Source organism: Megachile rotundata, chromosome 2 (genome assembly GCF_050947335.1).
Source record: "Megachile rotundata isolate GNS110a chromosome 2, iyMegRotu1, whole genome shotgun sequence".
NCBI classification, from domain to species: domain Eukaryota; kingdom Metazoa; phylum Arthropoda; class Insecta; order Hymenoptera; family Megachilidae; genus Megachile; species Megachile rotundata.
This window is the reverse complement of record NC_134984.1, coordinates 6,899,449-6,911,346: the sequence shown is the minus strand read 5'-3', so window position 1 is coordinate 6,911,346 and position 11,898 is coordinate 6,899,449. Positions and strand designations below refer to the sequence as shown.

Genomic DNA, 11,898 nt, shown 5'->3' with positions numbered 1-11,898 from the left:
TGCGAAAGGATATAAAGCACCGTCACGGGGCCTTTCATGCTGTATGAAATTTACGAATATTGATGATTTATACATAATCTTGCGTCGTAATTTATATGGTAAAGGAGGCAATAGCAATGTGCTAAATATCTACTCATCAACATCTCTAGTAATTGCACCCGAAAGGAATAGATCTCCACAAGTAGAAAGGATACAACAATCACCTGTTGCGACTACTCATACAAAGTCCGGCGAGGCACAAGTTGTTTTCGCAACAAGTATGTTACGTTCGATTGATGACGATATTCCCAATATCGATAATATCGTCTCTATCGGTAATAATAACAACACAGAAAATGACCCGATAAGATTGGCGAATATACATAGAAAAACTGCGCCTCCTTTGAACCTAGAGAGGGAAAGAAGAATGGAAGAACTGTGTTGATTCTTTCTATTTCCAGATGGAAAAAATGGTTTCGGAGAGCACCGAGATATCTCAATAACACCACTGGATTACTTCCAAGCGCGTATTCTGAGCAATGACAAACGATTTCAACGAACAGATTATTTGTTCTTCGCATTGTCTGTTGTTGAATATTACCGCGCAAAAGCTAGTGTTTCAGTATCATGTAGAATGCGCCAAGGAGAACATACTGCAGAGCGATTAGTAGATAATATGCACTTCACGATGAGAAATATAAGAGGATCGGTATCATACTGGAAGCGTTGCTGTTCGGAATTAATGGCCATGGTTCGAAGTCTTGGACCGCCCACATGGTTTGCTACCTTCTCTTGCAATGATCTAAACTGGCAAGATATGTTGAAAGCGTTACTCTTATCCGATGGTCGTCCCATTACCGAATTTGAAAACCTAACTTTTGCGGATCGACTAAAGTTGATTCAGAAATATCCAGTAGTTATAGCAACACAATTTACGGTACGAGTAAAAGCGTTGATGCAGTATTTAAAAAACTCTCATTGCTTAGGTGGCGTTGTAATCGATTTTTGGTATAGAATTGAATTTCAGAATAGGGGAAGTCCACATTTACACTTGCTGATTTGGTGTGAAAATGTACCCGATTTCCTTACCAACGAAGGCCGCAACGTTATTGAGAAAGTTATATCTTGTTCATTGGAAACAGAAAACCAAGATATGAGCAACATAGTACAAAGAGTCCAAATTCATAAACATTCTGATACATGTTACAAAGATCGTAATAATCGTTGTTGTCGTTTCGGATTTCCTAGACCGATAAGTGAAACAACGATGTGCTTGGGTCCAGATGACATACTTGCCAACAATGGACGTTTCTGTGTACTTAAGAGAACCGTAAATGAAGTTATGGTAAATAATTACAATCCAACTCTTTTAAAGCTTTGGGAAGCAAACATGGATATTCAACCATGCGGAAATGTTACAGCAGTTGCATATTATATTGCTAAATACGCAAGTAAGTCCGAGCCGCAGGATACATGAGACGTTATTAAAGAAGCCGTTTCCCGTGCGAAACGCCGCGGCGGTACCGTCTGAAATCAATTATTTTCGGTATCTATGGCAATTCTGTCCCAACGAATGGTCAGTGCTGCAGAATGTGCTTATCGATTATGCCATCTGCCTCTTAAAATGAGCCCGCGAAAACTGTATTTATAAACAGCTGTCGGCCTGAGCAGAGATACAGAATTTTGCGTTTCGAAGGATATGAAACATCATTTTTCAATAACATATTCGATCGTTACGCAAAGAGACCGGACAGTCTAGAGAATTTGAGCTTAGCTGAATTTGCTGTCCGATATGAAACAGTTTCAAGTGGAATGTGGACAGAAGAGGATGGAGACGCAGAACTTAGAAATGACGATGAAGAAACATCGAAGTCGAGGTTTATAAAATTGAAGGACAATACTCGAATGCGAATAAGAAATAAACCAGCTGTACTTCGCCACCGATATTATACCTTGAACAGTGATAGAGAAGGATATTTCTATAACTTGATAGTGTGTCACATTCCATTTCGTGATGAAAGTACACTTATGTCCGAGAACGAATCTTCGGAACAATGTTTTCTTCGACGGCGACACGAATTGAAACCTATGTTGAGAAACGCAACCGTTGAACAATTTACTCACGCAGAACAAATTATTGAAGCGGCGCTGGCCCAGGCTGTTGCTTTGAACGTTGTACGCGAAGGGGAAACTAATAATGAACAGTTAAAAGAACCAGTCAGAATTCATGCCGACGAAACAGTTTATTGCGATCAAGTTGATTTGTATGAGGCAAGAAACACTTGCAATGCCAGAAGACGTGTTCCTTAATAGTATTCGAAGTCTTAACGTTCAACAGAAAGATTTATTGAAATCAGTTTCCTCAGTAATTGAGAAAGATATTAAAAAGAATGATGATGAAGATACGGAACAAATGTTACTTTTTATTACCGGAGGAGCTGGTAGTGGCAAGTAGTTTATTTTAAAATTACTTGTTGAACATATTAAACGCTGCTATAATCCCACAGTTGATATGATGATAAAACCATCGTTCATTGAAGTAGCTTCTTTGACTGGCGTCGCTGCCCGCCAAATACGAGGGCTGTATGATAAGTACCCGTGTTTGCCGACATATGACACCACTGACAAAAAAAATAGTTTTGTTTTGGCAGCCATTGAAAGTCATCAAATACGTGTTTATTTGCAATCATGGAGAAAGAACAATATCGGTCAGTGATTCGGTTCCTTTTTTTGAATGGGAAGACGTGTGAGGAGATCAAAGTTAAGTTGCATGCCGTTTATAAGGACCATGCACCTTCGATGACTACCATTAGATACTGGTTTAATGAATTCAAATGTGGTCGAACATCCGTTTTTGATGAAGAGTGCCCAGGCCGTCCGATTGAGGTGACTACGGACGATATAATTAAAAAAATCCATGATGTCGTGTTAGCAGATCGTCGAGTGAAGGTCAGAGAGATTGCTGACATTGTACACATCTCAATTGAACGCGTACAAAATATCCTCCACGAAAAATTGGGCATGAGAAAGCTATCGGCGAGATGGGTGCCGCGTTTGCTGACAGCGGAGCAAAAACGAAATCGCATGACAACTTCGGAGCACTGTTTGGCCATATTTAAGCGCAATTCGAAAGAGTTTCTACGGCGTTTTGTGACTGTTGACGAAACATGGATTCATCGTTACACACCAGAAATGAAACAACAATCAAAACAGTGGATTTCACCCGGCGAAACTGCTCCAAAGAAGGCGAGAACAGTTCCATCGGCTGGAAAAGTCATGGCCACCATTTTTTGGGACTCACGAGGTATCATCTTCATCGATTACTTGGAGAAAGGAAGAACAATTACGGGACAGTACTATGCTGATCTTTTAGAACGATTCAATGCTGAACTGATAAAAAAACGGCCCCACTTGACGAAGAAAAAAGTCCTTTTTCATCACGATAACGCACCTGCTCACTCGTCCGCAATCGCCACAGCAAAACTGGTGGAATTATGATACGAATTGCTGCCTCACCCACTCTATTCCCCAGATTTGGCTCCCTGTGATTTTTTCTTATTTCCAAACATGAAAAAATGGCTTGGTGGAAAGCAATTTTCATCAGACGAAGAAATCATCGCCGAAACGGAGGCCTATTTTGCGGAGTTCGACAAAACATATTTTTTGGATGGCTTGAAAAAGTTAGAATATCGCTGGACTAAATGTATCGAGCTGAAAGGAGACTATGTTGAGAAATAAATAAAAAAAATTTTCTTTTTAATGCGTTTTCTTGTCTAACACGGGTACTTATCATACAGCCCTCGTATTCGGAAAAACTCTGCACTCCTTGTTCTCGTTGCCTATTGAGAAAGGTACTGCAATGACCTATCGGCGACTGACTGGACAAAGAGTCGAACAGGAGAGACGAAAGTGGCGGTACATAAGGTGGTTGATTATTGACGAGATATCAATGGTATCTTACGAGAATTTGCGAATAATTCATTTAAGATTGCAAGAATTCAAAATGAATGATAAACTGTTTGGTGGCGTAAACGTACTTCTTTTTGGCGATATCATGCAGTTGCCCCCGGTAAAAGGACACTGGGTGTTTTATACAGCCACATTTGTGTAGCGCAGAAATTAATTTATGGCACCAATTTTCATTCTGCGAACTCACCATTAACATGCGACAAAGGGATGACGTCGAGTTTATCGACTTACTGAATAACACTACGGTTTGGGGAAGTGACATCCTTTCAACTACAAATACTATGCGAACGAAGAAGAGTTCCCTTAACCGGAGAGTTTGAGGATGGTGAAGCGGTAAGAATATTCTCAACCATAAAATTAGTCGATGAATATAATACAAAAATGACCGATAAATTAGCACAATCACATCGAATGTACATCATTGATGCAGTAGACGAGTCCCGTGAGGTAGCTACATATGGAAAAAGGCCACCAAAAAATGTTATTCCTACAAATGTTAATAACTGTGGCGGACTGTTACATACAATAACGTTTGCCGAGGGATAGCGAATCATGCTACGACGAAATATATCAATTTCTGATGGTTTGATAAACGGTGCAATGGGAATAGTTAAGAAATTTAGATGGCCGGCACTTAAATGAGACCCACTAAAACAGGGAGAATTGCCGGATTCAGTTCTTATAAAATTTGACGACGAATCTGTTGGAAATAGGTTCAAAGATATTGATGGTTACATTCCAATATCTCCAGTTTCAGCAACGTTTCAGGCGACAAAATGTTATGGGGACGTCGAGCGCAGAATGTTACCACTTATTTTAAGTTGGGCAGTAACGGTGCACAAATTACAAGGGACCACATTAAACCAAGCTGTAATTGATCTTGGCAAAAGGAATTTTGCAAAAGGTCAAATTTATATTGCACTTTGTCGTGTTAAAAGTCTAGATAGTCTAGTTTTATCTAATTTAGCGCCAAACAAAGTCCTAGTTAAACCTAGGATATTCGCATGTATATAGCCGCATATTCTATAAAGATAGAGCCTATCTGCCGCAAAGGGTATAGCCGGATAAGGTGGTCAAATGTGCCCTTGAGTCGAATTTGAGACCCAACTCGTCAGTCGGTAGCATATCCCAAAAAAACATCTCACACCAAGTTTCAACCCCCTATCTCATCCGTGGGGGTAGTAAAAGGGATAAAACGAAATTCCGGTTTTTGGCCCTTTTTGCCTATTTAGTTTCGTACAAAAATTCTGAAAAAATTCTGAAACATTGAGGTCTAGATAGCGCATCTTACAGAATTTTTTCAGATTTTTTGATCGCAAACTGTAGTCGTGAAAAATCAAAAACCGAAAAAAAATCCGAAAAAATGCGATTTTTTAGTGAAGATGTCGGAGCACTACTTTTATATTAATGTGGTAGTTAGGTATTAGTACAACTATTATTCTCTAATTTTTTCAGATTTTTCGGAGAGGTGCGCCGTAGTTAAAAAAATCAAAAACCGATTTTTTCGCGCGAAAAACTAACTTCTGCTTTGAATTTTTATGCCATTTTCCCATAAAAGATGCATTAAGTAATTTTAAGAGGATTCACGTTCACACAATTGATCTATGGATTCCAACAATGCAATTAACTTAATTAATTAGTTTTATGGTACGCTCGGTATATACCTAAATGTTTGAAGGTTTTTCAACGGTGTCGGTGGCGCAGCGGTTAAGGTGTCTGACTCGTAAACTGCTGCATACTCTTTTTGGCGCGAGTTCGATCCCACCTGAACTTATATTTTTTTTTTCTTTAAATTGTTAATTTTTTTAATTCTAATTATAGAACAATGGATATTACTTATTTAAAAACATTTCTAACGCACTTCAGAAATATTTCAAGGTTTGTTTTTTTTTAACTTGAAAAACTTTGACAACTTTAAATTCGTATAAAAATAATTATGGAACATTTTGACTATATATCTTAATTGTGCTACAAGTTTATGAATTTTCAGTTGAGTGCATATATCAGTGCAATTTTTATATACTGCATTTCTGGTAACTAAGTAATAGAACTATGTATATTACTTGTTGTTATAAGCATTTTGTTAATCTTGAATAGTTGAAGATTAGGTTTTTTCCTACTCAGGTATCCGACCGTTGTACGTCGGGATGTTGTAAACTTGATGTTTGAAAAATGGTTAATTCAATTCATCCTTGAAATAATCACGATGTACAATATTAAGCAAAATATGTCAAACAGAGCAAGTGATACCTGTTACAAATGAAGACAGCAATGACGACGAATACATTTGACATAGTATTTCTTCAACAATGGAAAGTGATAAGTTACGAAAAATAAAATGTTTAAAAATAAAAATATATAAAATCGTAGCACAATTAAGACATGTAATCAAAATACTTAAAATTATTTTTATTTCAACAGGTAGTTGGGGCTTTACTGGGTAGTCTGCGATTAACGTAGGAGTCCCACACTAGTCTAAGAACGTATAGACTGCGTAAATAAATCCCTTTCCCCAATGAAAAAAAAAACAAACCTTGAAATATTTCTAAAGTGCGTTAGAAATGTTTTTAAATAAGTAATATCCATTGTTCTATAATTAGAATTAAAAAAATTAACAATTTAAAGAAAAAAAAAATATAAGTTCAGGTGGGATCGAACTCGCGCCAAAAAGAGTATGCAGCAGTTTACGAGTCAGACACCTTAACCGCTGCGCCACCGACACCGTTGAAAAACCTTCAAACATTTAGGTATATACCGAGCGTACCATAAAACTAATTAATTAAGTTAATTGCATTGTTGGAATCCATAGATCAATTGTGTGAACGTGAATCCTCTTAAAATTACTTAATGCATCTTTTATGGGAAAATGGCATAAAAATTCAAAGCAGAAGTTAGTTTTTCGCGCGAAAAAATCGGTTTTTGATTTTTTTAACTACGGCGCACCTCACCGAAAAATCTGAAAAAATTAGAGAATAATAGTTGTACTAATACCTAACTACCACATTAATATAAAAGTAGTGCTCCGACATCTTCACTAAAAAATCGCATTTTTTCGGATTTTTTTTCGGTTTTTGATTTTTCACGAGTACAGTTTGCGATCAAAAAATCTGAAAAAATTCTGTAAGATGCGCTATCTGGACCTTAATGTTTTATCATTTTTTCAGAATTTTTGTACGAAATTAAATAGGCAAAAAGGGCCAAAAACCGGAATTTCGTTTTATCCCTTTTACTACCCCCACGGATGAGATAGGGGGTTGAAACTTGGTGTGAGATGTTTTTTTGGGATATGCTACCGACTGACGAGTTGGGTCTCAAATTCGACTCAAGGGCACATTTGACCACCTTATCCGGCTATACCCTTTGGTAATTCCCGCGTCGTGAGCTCCGTTTATAGGCTCTTAGATCCATGGCTTTCACACGCGAACGAAGTCGATTCAATTTCATTTATATCAGAAACGTTGCGAAATGAAGATGCAGTCGTTACATTTACGTATATTACCAGATATATCTATAATGGTTCGTATGCTTTCTCAGGATTTATTAATTTCCAATACGCCATACCACAATCAACTGGTTATTGGCAGCAACGTTTACTGAGGTATTTTTAATTTTGCGCCACCTCCGAAAAGGTTGAAATGTATTTAATATACTACCTAACGAGTAAATAGGTTTCATTCATATCTGTTACGTAATTGTATGATTGAATGAAATAGAAATTACTTCATTAGGAAATAGAAATTATTTTATACTTTTTAGTGCATTTCGAAGTCGGCGTATTTTTTTTTCTTAAAATTATTTTATTTCACGCTTTTTAGTGGAATGGGGAGAATTGTATTGGATACTACGAGACAATTCTTCCGGGCTTTTTTTTTGTCTGCGTAAATGCCATGAACATAATTAAGTAAAAGACAACATGGATATTCGTTTTTCAATTTTTTTTTATTTATTATTATTAAAAAATTTTATTATTTATTACTATTAAAAAACTGGTAAAGGGTAGTGGGGTGGCCTCCTCCTCTGCCGGCGCCTCTTCTTCCACCGCCGCCTCTTCCACCACCGCCGCCTCTTCCACCACCGCCACCTCTTCCACCACCGCGGCCTCTGCCGCGATGATAAGGCTTTCGCCACATTCCACCGATTGTCCTCCTGACTGCAATGTAAAATTTGAACTGTTAGATAGGTTATACATTTTTGGACTTAATTCTTTATTATGTACGACACGGATTGGTTAACACTATAACTACCAGCGTTCAAGAAACAATTTTACAAGTTTCATAATTTAAAAATAAAAAACTTTAAACAATTAATTTTGACCCCTTCGGTAGTTGTAGTGTTAGTCATTTGTGTGATAGAATCTGTGATGCTTACCCCGCGACGGCTTAGCACCTTCCTCCTGTTGCTGATGCTGCTGCTCTTGCAGCGCTTGTTGTTGTTGCTGTTGCTGTTGCTGCTGCTGCTGCTGCTGCTGCTGCTGCTGCTGCTGCTGCTGCTGCAGCTGCAGTTGCTGCAGTGCATTCATAAGAGCTTGTTCTGAAAGAGTGAAAAACTATCTTAAAAAATAGTATAAACACGAAAAAAATACATACTTCATTATGTTGTTTATAAAAAACACTATCACTTTGTCCTCTTTCATTTTTTTCTATTACCAGTCATTTACGAGAAAAACGCTGGCAAGTAAATCGCTGAATCATGCATTATATTAATTTTCTATTGAAATTTTAATTATACTTACGAGTATTTTCATTCGCAGCCATATTTCTGCAAAAAAAATTGTATTATTTAAAAAATAATCTATTTGCATTTGTGAATAAAGTTCCGAAAAGCACTCATCCCCTATTTTTATTTAAAAATGAAAAATAGTACTTACCTGTCAACAGTATGGTGGTTGAACTGAAACTGAATAAAACATCTGCGGTATGTGACTTCCAAAGGAAGAGAATTGGTGGGGCAAATTCCAGGATTCCATACTTTGTTTATACGTTTCGTTGTAAGGTCATTTAGATTGTAAATAATAATATAGAATACGCAACAAGAGTGCAATACGCTTTGGGACAAGCCGTCCACTCTTCATCAGCTCCTACATTGTTTCAAGTTTGCCGACCGCTTCGAACGTAAAGAAGGACAGCCAGTGAAAAAGAAGACACAGCATAAACAAATCGGTATATGTCGGCGAAACAATACCAATGCAATGCAGTATTCTCTCCGTAAATGTTAAAATTGTATCGCCACAATTGAAATCAGTCAAGAATTAAAACACGATCGGTCACCGAAACGACGAGGATCGAATATCGGTGAGACACATACTAATGCAAGCAAAGGAAAAGATTGTAACTTTCTTATTTCAAACTATTTTTTCATGCAACTTTTACTGTTGTATTTGTCTAGATTTCCTGATTAAAATGACACCAAACATGATATAATTACGTTAACAATTGTGTGTGTAACGAGTGATTAAAGTTTTTAACGTAAAAGAGGACGGCGAATGGAAAAGAAAGAGAAGCAGAAGATTGACGCGTTCGGCAAACATGAAACACTCGTGCGTCTTCTGCCTTTTAAATTCAAAAATCAATATTCTTTATTTTTGGAGTTTCATCAATGAAGCTTTGATTATCGTATTCGTCTCGTTTTTCTGATTAAAATGGTACCAAACACGGTATAATTAAAATCATAATTACTTGTATAGCAAGCCTTTAGAAGGAATTCGCACCTCTACCGTAAATGTTACATCCCAAACTTTTATGGCTTGTTACTTTAGTAATTACGATCGTAATCATATCGTGTTTGGTGTCATTTTAATCAGAAAAACGAGACAAATACGATGGTAAAAGTTCCATTGACGAAAAACCAAAAATAAAGAATTTTAATTTTAAAATTTAAAAGACAGAACACGCACGAGTCTTTCATGTTTGTCGAACGCTCGAAACTCTATCCCTCTTTGTCTTTTGTATGGCTGTCTCTTTCTACGTTCGGCACACTACAAAGAATGTAGGACCTCTACCGTAAATGTTACAATCGAGACCGGCATGATCGAATTGAGTAACCTCCTCCGTTTTCGAAGTCGGTTAAAAAGTAACATTTACGGAGCGAATACTGTATTAATAACAATAGTTTTTCGCTAATAACTCGAAAACTAAAGCTTCCCCTTAATTGCGGATAAGGAAAAAGTTGTTCAGAATCGTGTCCCTGATAACATATTAAAAGGACATGAAAATCGTCCAAAGTTGATTTCAAAATTTTTCAACAATTTTTCGCTAATATCTCGAAAACTAAAGCTTTCCGCGAAATTTGTATATGAACAAAATTGTTCAGATTCATGTCCGTGATAAGATATTAAAAGCGCACTATAATTGAGAAAAGTTTATTTCAAAAGTTGCCGTTTTTTTTGCAATAACAACACTTTGCAATTAAAAAATGAAAAATTTTTTGATAATAGTACCAATGGGGAGTCAGAACCTACCAGATGCAAAAGGTTTCGTTCCGATCGGTGCATCCAGCTAGGCGTAATCGGCGGGCACACATAGAAAATAATAATAATAAAAAAAATAAAAAAAATAAAAAAAATAAAAAAAAATATACTGATCGAATTGAGTAACCTCCTCCTTTTTCGAAATCGGTTAAAAAATCATAAAATTCTTCTACAACAAGCCGTTAGGAGGAATTCGTATCTCTGCCGTAAATGTAAAGTTTGCCGTAAGTGTGAAAGCCCAAAACTGTTACGGCTTGTTACATAAATAATTACGATCGTGATCATATCATGTTTGGTGTCATTTTAATCAGGGAAACTAGACAAATACGACAGTAAAAGTTTCAATAACAAAAAATAAGAAATAAAAAAGTTGCAATCTTCTCCTTTGCTTGCATTAGTATGTGTGTCACCGATATTCGATCCTCATCGTTTCGGCGATTGATCGTGTTTCATTTTTGATTGATTTCGAGGGGGATCCCCTCAGTAGTGGGGATAGAATTTTAACATTTACGGTAGAGATCTTTTTAACACTTACGGAGAGAATATTGCACGTGACCCCCGGACACATAATACCGAAGTACAATTAAGCAAATAAACGTTGAGTTTAAGAATATTTAGCATCAGTTTTTTCATAATTTTTTACAAATATTGATATGGACGCCACAGGGTTATTATAAATTTTGTTAAAAAAAGTATAATATAAATCGGTCTATAGAATTTAATATTATGAATAAAAGATGTTATTGATACATATGTAATGTTGTGTGCCACGCGTGAGTATGTACAGTTACTCCCACTCATATTCGTACAGCATACACGCGTTCAGTATAAATGAGAAAACACCACTTTACCTAAGGATATTTTTTATTTATCTTTATTAAAATTAATTATTACACTGTTCTACATCTATTTACAAAGCGGTTTTACTTTTTATCATTTAGAAACACAAAAAAATAGAAAAAGAATGTAATTGTCCATAAAAACCATCTTTCAGCCGTATTCGTACACAAGGGAAAAACGTATTTCTGTTATTAAAATTAGATGAATCAATACTTTGTTTGGTAACCGTTATGTCTAATTACTTCAAATAATCTATTTGGCATAGATTGAACCAATTTTTTTGTAATATCAGTACTGATATTCTTCCATTCTAGATGCAATGTCTTTTTGAGTTGGTCCACGTTACTTATTTCATATTTACGCAATCTAATTTTTAGTTCTGCCCATAAATTTTCTATGGGGTTGATGTCTGGGCTTTGTGGGGGCGTTTCCATTACTTTCGGGCAGTTATACAGCAGTCATTCTCGTGTTATGCATATTTATATTTATATTTCAGTTTCCGAAGAAATTACTCTATCAAAGAAACAAATATTCATTGCACTGAAAAGTAATTTGAACGGAACAGAAAGTAATTTAATAAACGTAATTAATTATTTTTTTCGTAATTTTGTCTTTAATTTGTAATCTCGAAAACCACTTTGTAC

At 36.3% G+C, this 11,898-nt stretch overlaps 1 long non-coding RNA gene across 1 annotated transcript; it reads right to left on the bottom strand.

The window, feature by feature from the left end:
- Nucleotides 1–8,269: 8,269 nt before the first annotated feature.
- LOC143266681 (uncharacterized) lies at nt 8,270–8,929 on the bottom strand. Its single transcript, XR_013041654.1, has 3 exons — nt 8,816–8,929; nt 8,681–8,706; nt 8,270–8,478 (listed from the first exon to the last, which is right to left on the bottom strand). It is a non-coding gene; the product is annotated as an uncharacterized LOC143266681 (long non-coding RNA).
- Between the last annotated feature and the right edge of the window lie 2,969 nt (nt 8,930–11,898).